The 21,340-nt window shown below is 36.9% G+C and overlaps 1 pseudogene; it reads right to left on the reverse strand.

The window, feature by feature from the left end:
* Positions 1-7,388: 7,388 nt before the first annotated feature.
* The window catches only part of LOC116117494, a 46,025-nt pseudogene continuing 32,073 nt past the window's right edge, over positions 7,389-21,340 (reverse strand).

Consider the following 21,340-nt stretch of genomic DNA (forward strand, 5'->3'; position numbering starts at 1 on the left):
CGTTAGTAGAAACGTACCTCATTTCACAAATATGGATGATTATGATTGAATATAGAGCTCACTCATAATACAGAATATAATTTCTCACTCAAACGTGCACAATATCAAAAGATCGGCGAGATAAGAAGCAAAATGGCCTTGGTCGCTTAAGCGATCAACCAAGGCCAAAAGTGAAGAATCACTTAAGTGATCTTGATTCTGCCTTGGAAGTAACCAAGGGTAAAAGTAAAGAATCACTTAAGCGATCGTGCACCTAGGGTGACTTGATTTTGCCTTGGACATGATCACTATGATCGCTTAAGCGACCAAGGGTAAAAGTGGAACATCGCTTAAGTGATCTTGATCCTTGCTTGTACGTGATCGCTTAAGCGACTGGACGTGATCGCTTAAGCGACTAAGGCTAAGTATACTGGATCATTTAAGAGAGACCTAAACTCACTTAAGCGATCTAGTATAGTCAGATGACCTTTATTCTGCCTTTGGCAAGATCGCATAAGCGATTTCTTATCGCTTAAGCGACCAAGGCTAAATAGACAAGATCTCTTAAGTGAAACCATATATCGCTTAAGCAATTAAGAGTAATTTACTTGGGTACTTTAAAAATATTAAAATTTGTATTATATAAAATCATTCTATACTTTAATATATATTTTTCATTTTATGTACAAACGTAAAAAAATTAGTTTAATTAAAATATAATTTTGAAAACAAATCGATTAAGTGATATATATAATCAAATCAATTAACATAAGACCGATCATGGTCCACTGAACTAATCATACAGTCAAAATTGAAGCTTAGTTCAATCAAATCATTCTCAAATACATCATCCATATTTATAAAATGAGGTACGTTTCTCCTAACATGTCATGCTAGTGTGCTATGACATTTATCCATATATCATACGGTTGTAACCTTAATATGTGTTGATGGAATTAGGTTGCAAATAATCCTTCTTAATTGGCCTTAATAAGTGTTAATAACCGATGTTGCTTAACATTAACGTTAATAATCATGTGATGTTGTGAATGTCCGAAGTTCACTTTTACCCTTGGTCGCTTAAGCGATCATGTCCATGATAGAATCTAGATGTTACCACATGATCGCTTAAGCGATTTATTTTCTCACTTAAGCGATCCTGTATAGAAAACTCTTGGTCACTTAAGCGATATATGTAATCACTTATATATCACTTAAGCGATCATGGGCAATACATATTTTTTTCCAGCTTTTCTCTTGAATATTGACAAACTAAAATCACCAATACATATTAATTCCATATTTTCTCCTGAATTTGACAACCTAATTGCATCAACACATCAATGTCATGTAACAAGAATACTAAATAAACTCAAACTCAAAAGAGGGAAAGAAATACTAAATTGATTTTGTACAAATCTGAAATGTGTCAATTACATTAAATTACAATATTATATACAACAAATAAATGTCCTATATATGCCTAAAACAAAAGTAGTGTCGGCAGCCTCCATCCCCCCTCTTCATCATTCTCTTCAGCCACTTCCCTGTCCTCCAAAATTATCTAGCACACCTTCAGCATTAGCAGCACTCCTTCCAATATTATCCAGCCTTGGCTTAGGCCACAAAGCATACATAGCACCACAACCCAAGTATCAACAGCCTGACACCTAACAACACCAGTTGATCCAATTCAAGACAATCCAATTATTCAAGACAACCCAATAAGACAACATCACATAAACTACAAAATTCTGAGTCCAACTTTTGTACCTTTTTATGATAGCATCAACAGTGACTTGGATTGGGTTCTGGTCAGTCAAAAGGGATCCATATACCCATGGAAGCACTCAACAGCCCAACATTCCCTACAGTTGCTCATTGTTTCGTCATTCAAGTTGTCCATCGGGGTGTTGGTTATGTCAAACTCAATAAATTTTAGTGCATATGCCCCACTACAATAGGAGGAAGACATTAGCATTAGAATAAGCTTATAGAACAATTGTATTATGTAAGTTTTATACAAAATTTACCTTGAGTCATTTGTCGGGATGGGAAGGCGCATGAGTGGCTACTTTTCCTTCAGTAGTTCATCACCCAAGTGCTGAAACATCCCGCTGTCGTGCAACAGTCGTGGGAACAATATAAACAACGGCTGCAACTCTGTCTCCAATTGCCTCTCTCGACAAATACTTAGGTTGCAGTCAAGGATCTGCAGCAAGCACTCCTCTAGTAGCGTGACGACGGCTATCCATTGCATATCCTTAATGTTCATGATGCAGTATACTCTTTTAATGTTTGCCCAACTATTGCCATGTTTGGGCTTTTCACCCCGTACATACTGTATCATCCTGTCATCAAATTGAAAATCATCAGGGACACCATCGAAGTCATCTGTGGCCAATCTTTTTTGCTTGCCTCCCCTTGTTGCGCCTCTACCATTGGCATTTTTCATTAAAGTGTCATATATAGTTACTAGCGTTTGGCCAAAGGCCACATCGGTGATGACACATCACGAATACAAAATATCACAATTACTGCTCTGTCATAGTCTCATAAGTGCCAATACCTTATTGATATGATGCATCAAATAAAAATAACATGATAAGTATACAATACTTCATGGAAAACATAAGAAAAAATAAGGGAAAATAACTCACTGAGTCGTCGAGCCACCTGCCCATTGTAAACATCTTCTCAAACCACTCCTGGGGATAATCCCTGGTCTTGCACTTCACATGCCCATCACTTCCAGAATCATTGTAATAAGCATAGAAAAGTTTTTTTTCTTTTCCTCATCTATTAGCCTATACAAATCGACTTTTAACTCCTCTGTTTTCACTTGCCCACTTCCTCCTCCATTTTCACTTCACCACTTCCTCCTCTATTTTCACTTCCCCACTTCCTTCGTGTCCCGCCTCACCCTCCTCTATTTTCACTTCCTCACTTCCTCCGCCTTCCTCCTTACCCTTCTCCATTTTTGTTTCTCCACTTTCACGGACTTCCTCATTTTTTTCTTCGTTTTCCTCTTCTTTCCATACACTATTGTCGTGTAAGGAGAAATTATGTGCTTACTCTTTCGGCTCTCTCTTTTATGCTTAGGTTGCACTTCAATCACTTTCAATACCCCACCAACTTCCTTCTTCACCCTTTTCATCCGCTCTTCTATCTTCTTAAACCTCTCATAAACGACTATTATAAAACTCTCAAACAGACTATTTATAGGGTCAACCACCTCATTCTCTCGATCCCGACACCTCGGCAAAGTGGTACTTGTTGTACCGATTTGCCAATTGGGTGGAGGCGAACGAATCTCTTCATCCTCCTCCTCCTCCTCCTCCCTCCCATCGATTGGAGCTTTATCATCCTCGGCGTCAACAACATTCTCAAGCAATGACCCTGCAATTGCACTCATATGCGTGACCACTTCTAGGTCCCACATTAGGCAGTTTATCCCTTCATTTGCTGCATCGTCCAGTGCTTTGAATGATGTAACATACTCCTCTCCCGCTTCACCCCTAGTAGCGGTGAGGAAGGGATGGACGACTCCCTACAATAAGAAAAAAAATCAATCAAATTTAAGTCACATTTAAAAGCAAGTGCATATTCAAAAGATTAATCCTTTAATCTTACCCAATCTGCTTGAATTTCCATGTCTATTTTATCATAATCTCAATGGTACACTTCTCGATATGCCACCGCAACATCCTAGGAAATTGCGGTTGCTCATCTGAAGTCTTCTTCCTCTCCCCCGCCTTAGCCAAGACAAGGATGGCCTCATACATCCAAGCCTAAATTGTAAAAAAATAATCCATATCACAATTAAAACACATATAATACAAAAAATATAACAAAAGGCTATTAATATTTACCTGCATTGCCCATGGGAAGCCAAACAAATTGTACCTGCTCAGTCTATTCTTCTCGACAGATTGGCGATGCTTTAACACCATGTCTTTTCCTTGCAAGGAGTTCATGGTAAGCTGAAATGATACCCATCCCCACAGATAAACATTAAAGAAGTCCATGTTGCTTGCAAATTTCACCCAATCCATATTAATGGCTTTTGTTGAGTTAGAAGCCATTAGGATCGAATGCACGAACCATACCAAGCACATCTTGAACCTCTCTAAAGAGGTATACCCACCTTCTCCTAACCTCTCCTCTAAATGGCGTCCCGTAATAGACGCCTTTCCCTCCAAAACCTTTTTAGTCAAGTTATCGGCTATCCTACTCTTCTTTATTCTTTCTTGTTCTTCCGCATCTAGAAATGCCCCACGTCTTAAGCCTGCCATCAGGGCATATTCCATCATCCCAAAACGTAGTGACTTCCCATCCACCATGAACCACATTTCATTTTTTTTTTTTTTTTTTGCTTTTAACTGAGTACAACAACATATAATGCACTCCCTGTACCCAGAACATATTTTTCCAATTTTCTCTGATGTTCACAAAATGATCGAAACAACTCTCTTTGAATTGGTCCATACCCTTTTTTTGTTCCTCTAAAATCTCCATTATTCTTATAAAAACTTGCCAACTCAACGTAACTATCACCCTTACGGGGAAGTACGGTTCCTGATCGCTCGCTTTGAAAAATCTGCACAATTGATATAAACTAAATATCAGCAAAAAAAAAAAAAAAAAAAGAATCCAAAAAACCAATAGGCTGCCAATTTGGGGGATATAGGTTACGAGGGCATGGGGGAGTGGGTGTTTTTGACTTTGAGAGGACTAGGGAAGCTAATGCAAGCCCTACAAAGGCTGTTGTGGCAAGTTCCATGAGGTTGGAAGGCTGAGGATGGCAGGAGGTGGCGGAATAGGGGGTTGGAGGGTTGCCCTACATATCGCACGCAGCTATGCGTGGCTAGCCCTATAATATGCAGGGTAGCCCTCCAAGCCCCCTATTATGTCACCTCCTATCATCCCCAACCCTTCAACCTCCCACAAACAACCTCTCTACAGCCTCCCTTGCCTTCCCCCATCCTCTAGAACCCAAACAAAGTTGTTCCCCCGATGCCCGCCAACTACTCGACAAAACGCCATAACCACCGCAACAATAAAACCAACTACATATCCCTTAAATTTGCACAAATCAATCAAATTTCTCATCAAATTCAAAACCACAAGTAAAAAACATACCCTTTCTTCATCGGCGTCCTCCTCCTCACCTGAATTCTTGTCAGCGTCCTCCTCTTTAAAACCATTTTTTGATTCTTCTTTCTGTTCTTGTGCAACCGTTGTCTCCTCTACCTCTAGACCACCTTGACTCATAGGATGATCCACTGGAGTGTCTTCTTCGATAGCCTTTGAACAGCCACCGTCACTGGAGTCTTAAGATTTGGAGTGGGATTGGGTTTTCCTCCTCTTTGTGAATATCAGCCATGATTTTGTGTAAGGAAGCTTTAGGATCGAATATTTGTTAAAGATAGGGCACTTTTATTGCCGAAAATCATAAAGAAATCAAAGGTGTTCGTCGGTCCTTTTTTGGATATATGGCTCGATTAAGCGATTTTGAAGGGTGGGGGTCGTTTTTAATTTTCAAAATTTAAACAAACTTATGTTAATTATAATATTACCCATATATGTTTAAATCTTTTCAGTTGAACCCGTTTTACATGTTTAATGAATCCTAAGTGTGCCACGTCAGTTTTTCTAACTTAAAAAAAATTGTAAAATATTTTCAGGGTTATTTTTTTAAATACAAACTTGGGAGGTCCGGCCACCCAAAAAGAAAAAAAGGAAGAGGACAAGAGGTCAACATTAGCTAACAATAGCAAGACTTGATTGGCAATCTTTGACTATAAACTCCAATTGCGAATATATTAAACCAGCCAATCCTTTATTCCCTATTCAATTACTCTTAATTATACTTTCAACAAGATCGACTTTGATTGACTTGGAGAAATTCCTGAGCAATTTCCAGGGAAACTTTGTACATACTGCATATACCAATCAGATTTTAGTTTTTGTTAATGGCAACTCTTTTTGGCTTCTGTCAAAATCAGTTCAACGCTATCTATCCATCTATTCCTTCAAATTATATGTGGTTCTAGGAAGCATCATCCCATTCATTTCCTACGTGATTTTACAGTTTATCTAGACTCAAATTTAAGGTTGAGCCATTGCAATATATAACCATTTATAGGGATAATTACTTTAAATCTCCCCAACCCTGTGGAGGTTATTTAACCCTTTTATGTTCAACCAAACAAAAAAATACCGACGGCAGGGGGTTTAAAGTTAATACTCATATCAAAAGGGGTTTTGTAAAACTGTCTCCCATATATAAATAAGGGGATTTTAACTAGAGATAATCACATTTATTCCCCTAGGGTTTTGAGTCTGCTATCTATGTCCTCATTGTCCTGTTGTTTAAAATTTAAACTGCTGGAAAGATTTCCTTGATTCTAGTCTAACCTACATTAAACTATATAAGGAGAGAATGGGTATATTTTATGTACTACTATTTTTTCAGTAAAGTTAGGTTAATATTACCTCTAAAAGCATTTTCATTTTTATGTAAAAAATACTTGTTTTAAAATTAGAATTAATTAATAGATGTTATATTGATAAAAATATTTCCTAATATTTAAAAGGACAGGATTTTGATGAATAGACTAGAAGCTTAGGATAGATTAAGTTTTGAATAATGCTATATTTACATCACTTTTTTACATCATTTTCATTACACCATGATGTAAAAGAGTGATGTAAATGTAATATTACTCTTAAGTTTTTCTCTCATTTTAAGTTGCAACTACAATTGTGTCATCAACTGTGCCACCTTTGACATTGTCGGTGGCCAACAACCGCTGCCAGAGACGTTGCTGCAACAGTGGTTACTTTTTTTTTTTTTTTAAATGTCATAAAAAATTATTTAAATAACAAAATTTTAATTCAAAATCATTTTATAACTTGAAGCATTTTGTACGAGTTATTTCGTCATTGTTATTATCAATGTAATTTGATTTTTAAAAGTTATATAAATTATTCTAAAATCTAATTTTAACGTTTTATTGTGGAGAAAAATTCATAGTAATAGGTGTCATCTATAAATTGACAGAACTGTGAGGGTTTATTGTAGATATCCTTTAGAAAGCCTATCCAATAAAATTCCAAAAAAATTATAAAATATTAATGTTACACTCACAACCTCTTCTCACAAATTCTCTCTCACACTTCCGACGTGATAACTCGCCATTAGTCAACTTATAAAATAGGTCATACCTGCTTGTATAAGTCCCACCTCCCCATTTGCAAGCTAACCAATGATAAACGAGATTATGAGAAAAAATTTATGAGAAAACATTGTAAACGTAACATTTTCCATTATAAAATCATCTCGCCAAGGCCAAAGGATTAAAAAAGGAGAGCTAGTAGTTTGCTACTTTGCTATATGAAGTCAGTGAGCATAATCCGAACGTATAAGCATATCTTTTCTGAAATCTATTCATAAAAAGGGAAAAAAAAAAAAATGTACTACATTAGGAAGAAGATATCGAAAGCTTACAATGCTTTACTATAGGCAGGATACACCACTTTTATTTACAGTCATACAAACAACTTTACTGTGATGTACACACAAAATGGGATGCCACCAACTTGTTTTTTCATCAGGACACGTGGCCATTTCACTACAAAACCTGGAAATTACCCAAAAAAAGTATATAATAAAACAATACCATTTTTGGGCTTCAGCCAAATGAATGATTATAATCTAGTAACAGCTTTTCCCCTAAATATTCCGTGATCCAATGCCAGCCTCAGCTTCAGACAGGTTACGACGATTCTCATGCAGCAAGTAGTCGCAAAGTTCTAAAAGCTGATCAGCTAGAGGAGGAATACCAGGGTTGCGCCCATCATTATAAATGTGAGCATTGATGGCAATTTGACAAACATCATGTCTGAATTCCTCTCGGTCCTTGTACTCCATCCTCCTTACCTTATCCCTGATTGTGGACAAGTCCATGGGATGTTTAACAATATCAAGGTAATCGGGAGCCTCTTTCTTCGACACGGGTTTTAGGAAAAGAAATGACACATCAGTATTTTCTTTGAGTGTTTCCACAATGCATTCTAATATGTTTGACAGACCGACCTGAAAGGATATATGTACACACAAGTCAATATAGATTAAAAATAAAACATATTGAAATATTTATCATCTCTTATAATCTTGAAACCAGTGAAGAAAAAAAGGCAACCCTGCATCTGAAAGTAATTCAAGTTGATAGTTTTCCCTCAATTATCAATATAGCTCCTCAAACTTCTCCCCACTTTTCTATACCAAAGAAAAAAATTAGGAACTTTTAAGCAAGAAATTATCTACATTACTATTAAGTTATGCATTTTTTACTTTACAAAAAAAAAAAAAAAAAAAAAAAAAGGAAGTCACTCTACAGTTAAACGTCCCTTGTGATTAAATTGTAGCTGTAGAGGGAGTAACAACCGCAGTGTGGTAGGACATACTACTGCTAGTGGTAATAAGAGGTATCTACTGACACCGTGGTTGCAATTGAGATGTCAGTCATATATCTAAACTTTCTTTCTGTACATTATACAGATTATTTGATTCACAAGGACCATTATTTGTAATTATTTGATAGAGCATGAAAAATAAATTCTACATGTAGGTAACAAGGTAAGAATGAGTAGAGTACCTCCCCCCCTCTACGTCGCTTAGTTGGAGGCCCCGACTCTGCAACATACTTTCCCAACTCAGAAACATGTCTTCTCTTTGCACTGCGGTCTCTTTCTGGCATCCTTCTATCATTTCTTCTTGTCCTATAGTCCTCTAAATAATCCTCTGCTATTTCTGGCTTTTTCTTCTTCTTNTTTTTTTTTTCCCCCAAATATTCAATATTTCACTTATATTAAACACATATGAATATAATATTACCCTAAATATTTACAAACAATACAAAAAACATAAATCTAAAAACATTGAGGAGAAAGAAAGAAGAGAAAAGAAGGAAAATAGGAGAAAGAAAGAAGTAAAGTGAAGTGAATTGAAGGAGATGGGCAAAATCGTCCAGAATTTGTATTAAAAGTTTTGCTTACAAAGACAATTAGAGATGCATTATTTTTTAATTTGGCTCTTAAAATAGGGTTACATAAGCAATTATTTCTTAGAAATATTATTATGTTGTGACTGTGATGTGTGAGTGTGGAAGCAACGTCTTAAAACCCAGCCCGGGCCAGCCGGTTTAACCGGGTCTTGGCAGCTTCACCTGACCGTGTTAACAATTTTCCTATTCACCCAAAACCTTAGAATTTGAAATGATGATTGGTGAACAATTGAAGGGTGGGATGTTACGGATTTTGAAAAGAAAGTGTCGGTAAGTGCAATGGTGGCAACAGAGTTGATTTTCTGGAGAGTGAATTGATCGAAAATCGAAAAAAAAGAGGCAGCAACAACCAGCTTTTGTTGGCGATTGGCAAGGTTAACGGGGGTGGGGTGAGGTGAGTTTTGGTCAAGAGAAAGAGGGAAGTATTTTCGGGGTGATGGGGAGGGTTGTCTACGCCGGCATCGGTAAGATTTGGCTGAAGTCAAACAGATTTTGGCTAGATCTTGGGTAGATTTTCTAAGGAATTGGCTCAAAGGATGATTGAGATTGCATTTAGGGTGTCATCGCCACCAACCAGTTGTTGGCTGATTTGTATTTGACATGTGTTTACTAAATTTCAAACTTGTAGGGACTTAATTGTAATTTTTAAGGGTTTATTTGTTAAATTTTAAAAGTTTTGTCACTTAGTTTGACCAGCCAATCAACTCGAGACCCATCAACTTTGCTGCGTTTCACTCTGGGTTGGTTATTAAAACATTATGTGGGAATCTTAAACAAATAAATAGATAACTTTTGTCATTTATTTGTTATATTAACTGTTTAAAGATGCTTATTTAATCATATAAATAGAAAAAAAGAATATTTATTTTGCTGTATTTCATGGTTTTTTTTTTTTTTTTAAGTAAACCTTGTGTGTTTGACTTTTTTTTGTGAGCACTCGTTAGTTTCAAAAATACACTCCAGCCCCCTCTAGTTTTAGAAATACGACCTTAGCCCTCATGTGTTTGATATTTTTTTTTTTTTTTGGTAGTGGACATCATTGGTTTAAAAAATATCATCAATTTAACCTCAAAAAAATATATTAACCTGTCATGTTATTAACAATTTTTTGTAAAAACATTATCTCCTTCCAACTTAAACAGAATACCCTGACCTATAAAAAATGGGAGTTAAGATTACACTTTAAATCAGCGAGTGCTCGCTATAAAAAAAAAAAATACCCGAGTTAAAGGTCACATATTGAAGGCAACAGATGCTCACAAAAAAAGCTAAACACAAAAGGTTCTATTAAAAAAACCCGTATTTTATTTACAAAATTAATTATGAAAATACTGTTAATATGGGATAATTTTTTTCGGACCCCAAGACTGGCCAATTTCTATAATTTCCCTTTTCACAGATAGTTACCAATAGACTGGTATTTCCCCAGGGTTTTAAAAATAATAAACTTTTATTGTTAAGTTTTAAGTGCTAAAATAAATGGTAAATTTTGTTATTATATCATACAGGAGGGGTTACTTTTTAACTATTCACAGCCTAATTGGATGATGTGGATGGATGATATACGTTAGATGAGGAGAAAAATCAAAGGCTGAAGATCCGATCTCATTGAAATCGGATGTAGCAGATCATATTCATTGTACCACGTCAAGATTTCCGAACTCCAGAGTCCAGTCCATCACGGCGTCACCTCTACTCATGGAGTAAAGACAAAACCATTTTCTTTTTTCACGATTATCTCATGAAGTTTTCCCAGTATGTCCAGAAAATAAATTCCGCATTAGCCCTTAAAATATTTTGCTAAACGAACCCTTCTTTTCTCTTTTTGTATGGTTCAGAAGCCAAACCTCTCAAAATATAAAGTAAAATTGTATCGACTCTGTTTTCGTCTGTCTGTGAGAAGACGATCTCGTTGGAGGTAAGCTAGCAACAATTGATTATTATAGCTACTGTTTGATTGGTCAGAAATCATATATGGAAAAATGGGTATATTTAACAGGGTTTTGGCGTGTGTAGTTGGTTATTTTTTTGTTAATGTGTGTATTTGTATTTCGATTTTGTTATTTGTTTTTAATTGCTTGAATGCTGGTTTTTCTTTTAAATGTTTATTCCCTTTGTGCTGATTTTTTTTTTTTTTTTTTTTTTATCAAGGAGCTACTGAAAATATGGGGAATTTGAATTGCTACGAACGTATATTTTTAAATTGTTCGAGTTCGAGGATTATATTTTGCTTCATGAGGAAATGAATTTGTCCAGATTGAGTCTGCAAATGATAAGATGATGGGAACGTAATAGCCAGTTGTTGCGTGATATTGAGGCAATAAGCAAGCCTTGTACTTGCCGAAAACCAGGACAAAGGCTTTGATTTCACCAAATCGATCTAATCTGCTGAAAGAACCCGTTTCGCAGATTCAAAATCAAAACAGAACTCAGGAATCCACGATGAAAATGTGTTGCACAAGAATAAGAAATCATCATTATTATGGAATTGGAAGAAGCCACTTAAAGCTTTAGCGCACATTGGCATAACAGGTTCAATATGTTTTTTTCTCCATGTGCATTCAATTGAAGGTTTGCCAGTGAATTTCAATACATTAGTTTATCTGTGCTTTGGAAGAGAAGGATAAGGTGTTACGAACCCGTCAATCGACGGTTGTGCGGGCATTGCTGAATTTGAAGAGACGTTGATGGATAAATGTTGGTTTATGGTAGTAGAAGTGGGTCCCATAATTCAGACAATATGAAGAGAAGCTTTCTTGATTTTGGCTTCTGTAGTTGAGGCTCCGGGAGTTGATATAGGAAAGCATTGGGTTGATCTCACCGGCTATTACCTCTCACTTGGAGGAGTTGGAGGGAGGAAAAGCTCTGGTAGTGGAAACAAACTTCACTTGGAGGCAAGGCTAAGGGTGCAACACAATGTTAGTTTTGGTTTCTCGGTGATGAAGACAATTTTGTTCAATCAAAGAGCAATATGAATGTTTTTGCAACTGTAATGACAAACATGTAGAAGGTTGGAAGTGTTCCTAGTAGCTTAGACCTCAGGTCTGCCCTCTTTCAATGTCTCTTGATGCCAGGTTTATGAGGAAGTTTACCAATTCTGGGGTTGGAGCTGTCCAAGTCATAAAGTTTTTATATGAGAATTAATGAAGCAAACGTGCGTGGTTCCGAAGAGTTTGATTATCATCTGAACATGTGGAGCGTACAAATAATCTGAATCTGGAGTCTGCTAAAGAACTAGTGAAAGTGAGAGTGACAATGCTGACTTCGTTGTGATTGAACAGGGGATAGAAATGTCTGAAAGGAACCGTTGAAATTGGAACAAAGTGCTGCTAAATGATGATGGTGTCGTGGTTGAAGATTAATGTGGATGAGATAATTGGAGATGATAACATAGCGTTGATGGAATGTAGGATTCAATCCCAAAGAAAGTACCTCTAGTGGGTACATGGATGAAGTAGTTGTGAATGACAGCCAAGATAAAGAGATTACTGGGTCTCCCATGGCAACCATGGACGAGTTGGAATCAGCTTTCAGGCGGCTATTGATTTCAGAATTGGCGGATTTAGATCCACTTGATGTAGATGAGTTCTTGAGCAAGAAAACTACATGGATGTTAAATCAATTACAGAGCCAGTAAAAAGTTAGAGAAATCATTAGCTGGATGATGCTACTGAGTCAGTGGCAAGTGAATTTTTAAATATGCTGAGAGTGAGCATGCTCTTTTGGCTTGAGCTCTGATGGTGATCAGTTCTCCTAGAGAGCGTCTGTTGAGAGAGTTTGAAAAGGAGACTCTGGCTTCAGGTAATTTCATTTTAGGTTTTGACACAGAGGAGGATCAGGTGCATTTCAGTTGCATTGCTCCAACTGGATCTGGTAGCTGGATGTTTCAAGATTTTGGTCACTTTCCAGATATTCATGGTTCTGAGGATGAGCACAAGAGTGCAGATTGGTTGTTGAAAATAGAAGGAAGGGCAACATTCTTGAAGACTTGGAAACTGAATCTTTAATGAGAGAATGGGGCTTGAATGAGAGGGGCTCAGAGTTCTCACGCTATTGCTCTGACGGATTTGGAAGTCCAGTGGGCTCTCTTCTAAATATTCATTTGAGTTACCGCACTTGGACATGGCTTTGGACCTTTGTTCAAACAAAGGGTGGAGGTTATCTGAGGTCTATGAGTCCCTTACTTTTCAGAAATGCTAAAAATGTTGGGAGCCTGATCATGCAAGTTTCTAGACCAGTTGTGCTTCCAGCAGAAATGGGCTCCGAAATCAGTGACGACTGGAGCACTTGGCATCAGTTGGAATTAAAAAGTTGTCTGTGCAGACAAAGAAATTAATGCCTTTGGAGGATATTCTGGGAAGACACTGAAAGAAGTAGCACTGGAAGCCACACCTGCAACTATGGTGTCAAAGAGGTTTGTCAACACATCAATTGCACATATATATGAAGATTCCTGATTTCCATATCATGTATATGTTCCCTATTTCTGTTTTTCTTTAAATCCTTTTCGCTACTGATATGCCTGATGTATTAATTTGTTTTTCTATTTTAATACAGGCAGGCTTCACCACTGTATGGATCAATATTTGGGCAGGATGCCTTTGGTAGGAGACTGGAAGATAGAATTCAATATGGTTGGAGGTTATGATATGAAAGCTCAGGTTTAAATAGTGATGTGATGGACTCAGGCTGGGCATCCGTTGAAAATTTACTTCTTTAGCAATGGATAGGTCGAGACTCTGTCAATTGAAGGTTTGAGAATTCAGTCCACACATGTCTGATGCGGATGCCCCATCACGCATCAGAATCCACCCCATCAAGAAGAAATTTGAGTGGAAAAAAAACCAATTTGGTTGGGTTACTCAATTCAGAAGGAGCTACAGAATTGCAACTGCTTGATGTCAGGGATGATGCTAATGATGATGAATTGATGGATTTGTCTGTAACCTTTGATGAGGTGGTTGAAGCTGGATTGTGGAATTATCGGTGATGAAGATCATATTACAAGAGCAGGTTAAGATCTGGCTGCCCATCATGCTAAATGCATAGATTTGGTTGGTGGAACCATAGCAGGGCACCTCAACTGGGATGAGGCATCTGTGTAAAAACCCGGTTTGTGGGAAATAACCTCACAGTAGCTCTAGGGTGTGCTTGAGATCCTCTTCGAAACTATGAACTGTTGGCACCTCAATGCTAGCACTGTTTCAGATGGAGAGGGTTGTTCTCCCTTTTAAGCCAAAAATATGCAGCACAATCTTAAATAGAAATGAGGAAAAGGACAATGAAGCCAGCTTAATGAGTCAGGTGAAAGAAAATGAGAAAGAAATAGAAGGAACTCCATGGTTTAGAATTTTGGAAGTCCATCTGCAGGGTTGAACACTGAGCTCGGGCTCAAACCAGATGGGGTACCAAGATACAGCAACAGTCTGGGCCGCTGGTTGTTAGCTAGTGGCTGGGTAAGTCCAGTAAACATCCAGTTTCAAAGTCAAAGGCCATTGTAATATCTAACGGACAAGGGAGTGGAAAAGTGCAGAATGAGGATGTCTTGTGGAGTATAACCTCTGATTCTCATGACACAAGAAGAAATGGCAAGAGTCGGTAGGACTGGTTCCATACATCGAAACCCAGACATTGTATTTCCAAGTGAAAGTAGCAGGTGAGATGTATTTAGTGGATTCTTTTGTTGGCATAGTAAACAGAGATGGCAAGGGAACCTACTGTTTGTATCACCTAAATTTACGCTTTATCTTTTGAAATTATTTTTTCTAATAGCAAGATTTTGTATAGCTTCTAGGAATAATTTGAGTGGTTCTGTTGATCTCTAGGATCATATGAAGATGAAATTTGAAATTGTAGTTTTGTGTTGGATGTAATCAGCTGATGTGCATTGAAACAATAAAACAATCTAAGCTCAGTTCTTCAGCCTTGCTCTTGGTTTGATCCAAATTTGCTGTTTTTCAGTAAATGATGTCTATTTCACTTGTTAAATCCAATTTTATTTATGTTCACTGTTAATCTACTACCGTTTAGCGATTGATTCCGGGAATCGTAGAAGCTTTACTCATAAAGAAGAGGAGGAAAACAATTGAGCTGTAGCCTGTAATGGTGGTACAAAAATAAGAAACTTGGTCAACATTAGCCTGCCGTAGAGGAAAGGAAAGTGAAGAAACAAAAAAGTGGATGTGTGTTGGAGAGAAAGAAAAATATATTGTCTTGCCAGTCAAGTGTGCTATGAACAGTGGCTAAGTAAGCCCCAACTTCAGTTTTTTTTTTTTTTTTTGATAAACCCGGTATATACAGAGAAAAGGAACGAATAGAAAAGGAATAAACCCTTAAGCTTGCAAACCCTTGGACAGACCCAAGGGGCAAAGCCAGAACACAAAAAGACTAAGGAGCTGCCTATACTCATGCCCAGACAGACCAGGCCTGAGATGCTATACACACACAAGGCAAACGCCAAAAAAGGAGGGCACAGCTCTGCTAGACATATATATCAAAAGACCTATAAACAAAATGATCACTAATCCTAATCAGCAAACTAACTGGATCCCAACCACAAGCAAACAGCAGGCAGTAAGAAACCAGTAACGAAGATTAAAAAAACAGTTTCATCAACCCAACCATCCACACTTCATCCCAACACGCAGCCAAGTTATGAGAGAATGCACAAAACCATTGGGAGGTCCCATTCAGACATAAACCGACGGACAGAAAGGCTATCCTTGAATCGAGGGAGTAGAGCCGAAGCCTAACTTCTCTTTATCCAGTTTTCTTTCCATACAGCAGCTGTAGCTACAAGACAGTCTTTCCCAAAGTATTTTTAGTGATGTGCCATGTCCCTCTGCCACAATCACTACTTTCATTTTCAATCCATTCATATAATGAACTGTTAGATTGAAAATTGAAAATTAAAAGAAAAAACACCTAAGAAATGATAGCAGATATCCCTTTAATATTTTACAATTATTGTTTAACAAATTTTAGTTTGAGCATGGATTTTGACTTATTTTTGTACCATTAAATAGAAATATCAATATTAGTAGTAAGAGAAAATGGTGGAAATTAATGGTATAATTTACAGTAAGTTAAAGGATTTTATTTTTTTTTAAATTAAGAAATAATTGAGTAAGCAGTGGGAGTAATACAAAATGTTGAAGAGCATATGAAATTAGGGGTGTAAAAAAATTCAAAAACGAACCGAAGCAGGTTTTCGGTTATGAAAAACCTGTTCGTTCGGTTAAAAGAAATACATAAACCGAAAATTTGGTTTGATTACCGGTTTAAAGAAATTTTAAAACTGGATTCGGTTTATAAAACGGTTTTCACTTAAAATTACAAAACCCTAAATCCCAAATCCTTTTCTCTTACTCTTCAGTCATCACCCTTTATGCATTTCTCCATTTTTTTTTTTCACACAAACCACACATTTATCCTCAATCCTCACAATTTTCTCTTTTCTCTTCCCTCTCAAAATAAAAATAAGTTAAATTAGAAAAAAATAAAAATAAAAATAAGTTAAAGCGAAAACCGGTTTTCCCTTAAATGGTTTGGATTTGGTTCAGGAAATTCCTGAACCGAAAAACTAGTTATAACACCCTTAATGAAAGGTGGAAGTGGGACAAAGAATAATAGGACCACATGTGTCAATATTAATGACATCATTAACACTATGTTAGCAAAAAGAAAATAGAGGAATATAGTTTAAGAAATTGATAAATTTTAATAAAATAATAATATTATACCAAGAAAGGAAGCAAAACAACCCAGTTTTCAAGCAAACAGAGAGAAATGGTGCTTAAAGAAGAAAAGGAAGAACATTGTACAACTTAAAGATAAAAAGGAAGGTGCTTCCATGAAATTTATTATAAGAATATACTTAAAAACACATAAAATCTAATTGACAGAATTTCAGTAGAAGCAAAAGTGATATATAAATCAGCAATAATGCACTGAAATTGACAAGACTTTATATTATCTAATTGAAAGAGATCAATCTCTCTTAAAAGACTTACTAATTCTACAAGAGTAGGTGCAAAATTATCTTACAAATTGCAGAAACATACTGCTTAATAGTCACAAGTATTTGAGACTGATTGTGCATGGGTCCTTTCACAGGTGGGGTTCATAAAAGCAAAACTAGGTGGTGCTTGGATGAGTATGAAGACTTCATATGTAGTAATTACATAACTTGGATTTCTCTATCTCTTTCAACTCTTTTCTTTACCGGGCATCCTTCGATTGAGCATTTATAGTAGTTCCTGTGTTTATCACATCAAATGGTATATAAATCTTACATTTGGTAGAAATTCAACTTATCTAAAACCTAGACGTTCAAATTGTTTGCCATACCTTGGATTCGGGCTGTTCTTCACCATCTTCTTCCCATACTTCCTCCACCTGTATCCATCGTCCAATATCTCAATCTCTGATTTTGTCTTGAACGCAACTCTTTCCTCTCCCGACCACTTTCACTTTCATCTAAGTCACACGCAACCATTAGTTAAATAGTTACAAGAACAAATTTACATGACAAATTTACAACTTCTTACTGTTACTAGGTCCTTCGGTTTGGCCACCATTCCTCCCGATTCAATTACTTCATTTGCTCGAAACCGGATTCTGAACAGCCCCGAAAATTGTGGCCGCTTGATCGTCCTCTAGCACTGATCAAATGTGAAGTAGTCGGAGAGCTCAAAATGGTCGGTTCCGCGGTGAGTCACTCTCAGCGAGTCCTGAGGTGAAAATTTGCATTATTACGGTTTTTCGGACGACAATCGAACAAGTTAGGACTGTAAGGAAGAGATTGCAGCATTTCTTTGTTTTATGAAATCTGGAACGAATTACATTGGAGGTGGGTTCATGCTAAGGTTCCTGGGATATTGCAGGAAGCTTCAACGTTAATTCTGAAAGCAAAGGGAAGATGTGAAGATGGAAGGGTGGGGGCATGGGGGATGACTTAAAGAGAAGACTTGGAGATTTATATTTGTTTAGGTTGACGGTTTAATCAATAAAGTCTCGTCCCAGCCTACAAAACTGAAAGTGACTCAACATTCATAATCTAGATTAACTGTGCTGTGTAACATTTATTTTATTTAGAAAAGGCTTTCTTTTTTCAACTGGGATATTCCATCTTCTGCATGACCTATTTATTGTACAGGAACTTACGAATGTAAAAACATATTATTTCATCATTATATATTGATGTCTCTCTGTGTAATTTAGATGAGAATTTGAGATGCTCACAGTTTTAGATATATATACTACGAACATTTTGAATGCAAAAAACTCGTTGCGTATTTAAACCAGTCTTTCATTTTCAAAGTTTGCATCAGCTGGTTAGTTTATCGTAAGAATTTAAGACCAATCCATTCCAGTCTACACGTGCTTATGACCTAATTGGTTTGTGTATTCATCGAAACACACTTTTGAATAAGCCAAGGAAATATCGAAAAGACGATTTTTTGTTTTGAACCATGCACCACTTAATACTTCTAGCATGGATGTGAGGAGCAAATGATAAATGCATATTGGCCTTGAATTTAATTAAAAAGCCATGTAGTTTTTTAGTCTTTACAAATGATCTTATTTTTATTAAGACAAACTAAAACAATAATCACATCATGACTTAATTAGGATAAGATGTAGTTTGTGTAACTTTTAAAAATTATAATATGTCCCCAAAAACTTGAAATTCTTGCAAGCAAACTGAAACATAACATCTTCTTCTTCTTCCTCCTGCCATTAACGCATCCCTCCCTTGGTTGCTAATTATTCTAAGCTTCGTCTACATCTTCTTCTTTCTCCTTCCTGTACATCTTTTTTCGCCATTAACACATTCCACAAAATCCTCCTCCTCCTCCTCCTCCTGACATTCGTCCAAGTATGTGTATTTTCCCTTCCCTTATATTTCGATTTACAAAGATTTAATGATGGATTGAGTTTGGGTTATGATTTGATGTAGTTGTTTAGGTGTTGGGTTGTGTTTGATGTAATGCAAGTTGAAAAGAGTGAAATTTGTTGAATATTTTCTTGCATTGGAAGTAGTTAGGGGTGGTAGCACCAATTGTAGGTGGAGATGACTGAAAATGTGTTATGGATATCATGGATCGCTTAAGTAATTTGGTGTAGACTTAAGCGATCTGCTATAAGTCTGGCATATGGCAGCAAATCGCTTAAGTGCATATGCATTTTAAAACTTTCAACCCTTAATATATCAGTTAATAATATATTTTCTGCATTATAGGTACCTGGCTATTAAGACATGAGACAAGTTGTTCTGGGTGCTGAATGTTTTGGTGAGTGAGTGGAGGAAGAAAGTTAGTGGATGTGGATTAGGAAGAGAAAAAGTTATACAATTGATGTGGGCATAAATGTTAGTTTGATGAGTTGATTGATGAAATAATTAGAAGAAGTGTTGAGTTGCTCACGTAGTGATATAGTTGTAAGTATGTTTTAGCAGAGTTCTTGAACATTATAAGATACCTTCTATATTAAAGTCGGATGAAGGTGTAAAGTTATATATAATTGATGTGGGCGATAATGGTTTGAGGCGATTTTAAGAGTTTCTTTTGTAGATAAACGTTGGAAGTTGGTTCAAAGGAAGGGGATAACGAGGAAGTTGGTTGAGAGAATGCTGGTTTTAATTTGAACTATGAGGGCATTGATTTCTAGTTGAAAAATCAAGAGTAGGCAGTAATTGGGTGGTAAGGAGGACACTGATGTGAAGAGGTTGGTATGTGCAATAGAATGAAAGTTGACAGGAGGACCCTGTACATGTTCCCGCAAACATAAAGATTCCTTTAAATACAGATTATGCAGAAGGTGTAGTTTGTGAGGAAGAGAACACTATGGTCATTATGCAGGTTCAGAGGGACAAGCAGGTAGTAGTGAATTAGCTCATGTTTTTACTAATGGATCAGACTGGCGGAGGGTATTTATGACAACAAAGAGGAAGTGGTAAGGAAGCTAAAACTTGTTGCCGTGAGAGATAATTTTGAGTTTACACCAAAAAGTATAATTCATCGGTAATGATGGTTGCATGTCGAGACCAAAAGTGCAAGTGACGGTTTATTGTATAAGGTTGGCAGAGTCCAAAAATTTATTGTTAGCAATATACCGTGAGACCAATGTTGGTTGAGACATATTTCAGGTAAGCATCGACAAGCCTCCGCTGTGATCTATGGACAATTTGTCAAAAGTCAATTTGTTGAGGGAAAGGTCCATCTCTAAGGATATTCAGAGACTTATGCGCAAAAAGTTGGGATGCACTATTAGTACTGAAAATGCTAGAAGAGAGAGACAACATATACAAGTTTTATAGGGGAACGCCAGAGCAGGGTACGTAGTATTGGAAGCGTACTATTATGCTTGAGTTGACAAACCAAGTAGCAAGACAACTTTGAAATAGGACAAGAATAGAGGTTTAAAATTTTTTGTTGCTTCAGTGCTGCTATAAGGGGTTTGTGAAACATGAGAAAAGTGTTGGCTATGATGGGTGCTTTTTGACGGGAAAGTATGGAGGTACATTGGTGGTGGCCATTGCTGGACAGCGAGAATCACACATATCCCATTGCATGGGTGTGGTTGACTTGAGAACGACAAGTTGTGGACTTGGTTTTTTAGTAATTATTACGATAGTGCTTGACGTGTGACGAGTTGTACATAATATCCGATAGACACAATCTATAAAGAAGGGATGTCACTATTTACCCTCAAGCAAATCACGGATTCGTATGAAACACCTGGTGAGAACATAAAACAAAAGTTTAAGGTGCTGGCCTCCTTTAGACATACTACATGGCAGCAAAACCTTATCGAGTTGATAAGTTCAAGGAGCACTTCCGGAAAATCCGAATCAAGGATGATAGAATTGCTAAGTATCTTGAGCATGATGTTGGTTTCGAGCGATGGAGTAGAGCTTACTTTCTTGGAGAAGGTTTGATGTCATGATCATGAACATAGCCGAGTCCATAAATTCGAAGTTGTAATAGAAAGAAAGTTTCCAATAGTTGCCTTTTTTGATGCAATCTAGAGGACATTGTCACGGTGGTTCTATGAGCGTGTTGAAGTCAGATAATTTTACCACAACCTTTGTTCCTTCAGTTGAAAAATTATTACGAGAAAGTATGGAACTGTCAAATGCACTATTTGCCTATCCTCTTAAGCTCAAGAGTTCACAATGCGTGGCTAGATTGGATGCCCTAGTTAACTTCTTAGTAAAACTGAGGCTGTAAAGTGCTTGACATTCAATGTTTACCTTGTCCTCATGCAATAGCAGCATTGAAACCAAT

The sequence above is a fragment of the Pistacia vera genome, unplaced genomic scaffold (genome assembly GCF_008641045.1).
Source record: "Pistacia vera cultivar Batoury unplaced genomic scaffold, PisVer_v2 Contig812, whole genome shotgun sequence".
NCBI lineage: Eukaryota > Viridiplantae > Streptophyta > Magnoliopsida > Sapindales > Anacardiaceae > Pistacia > Pistacia vera.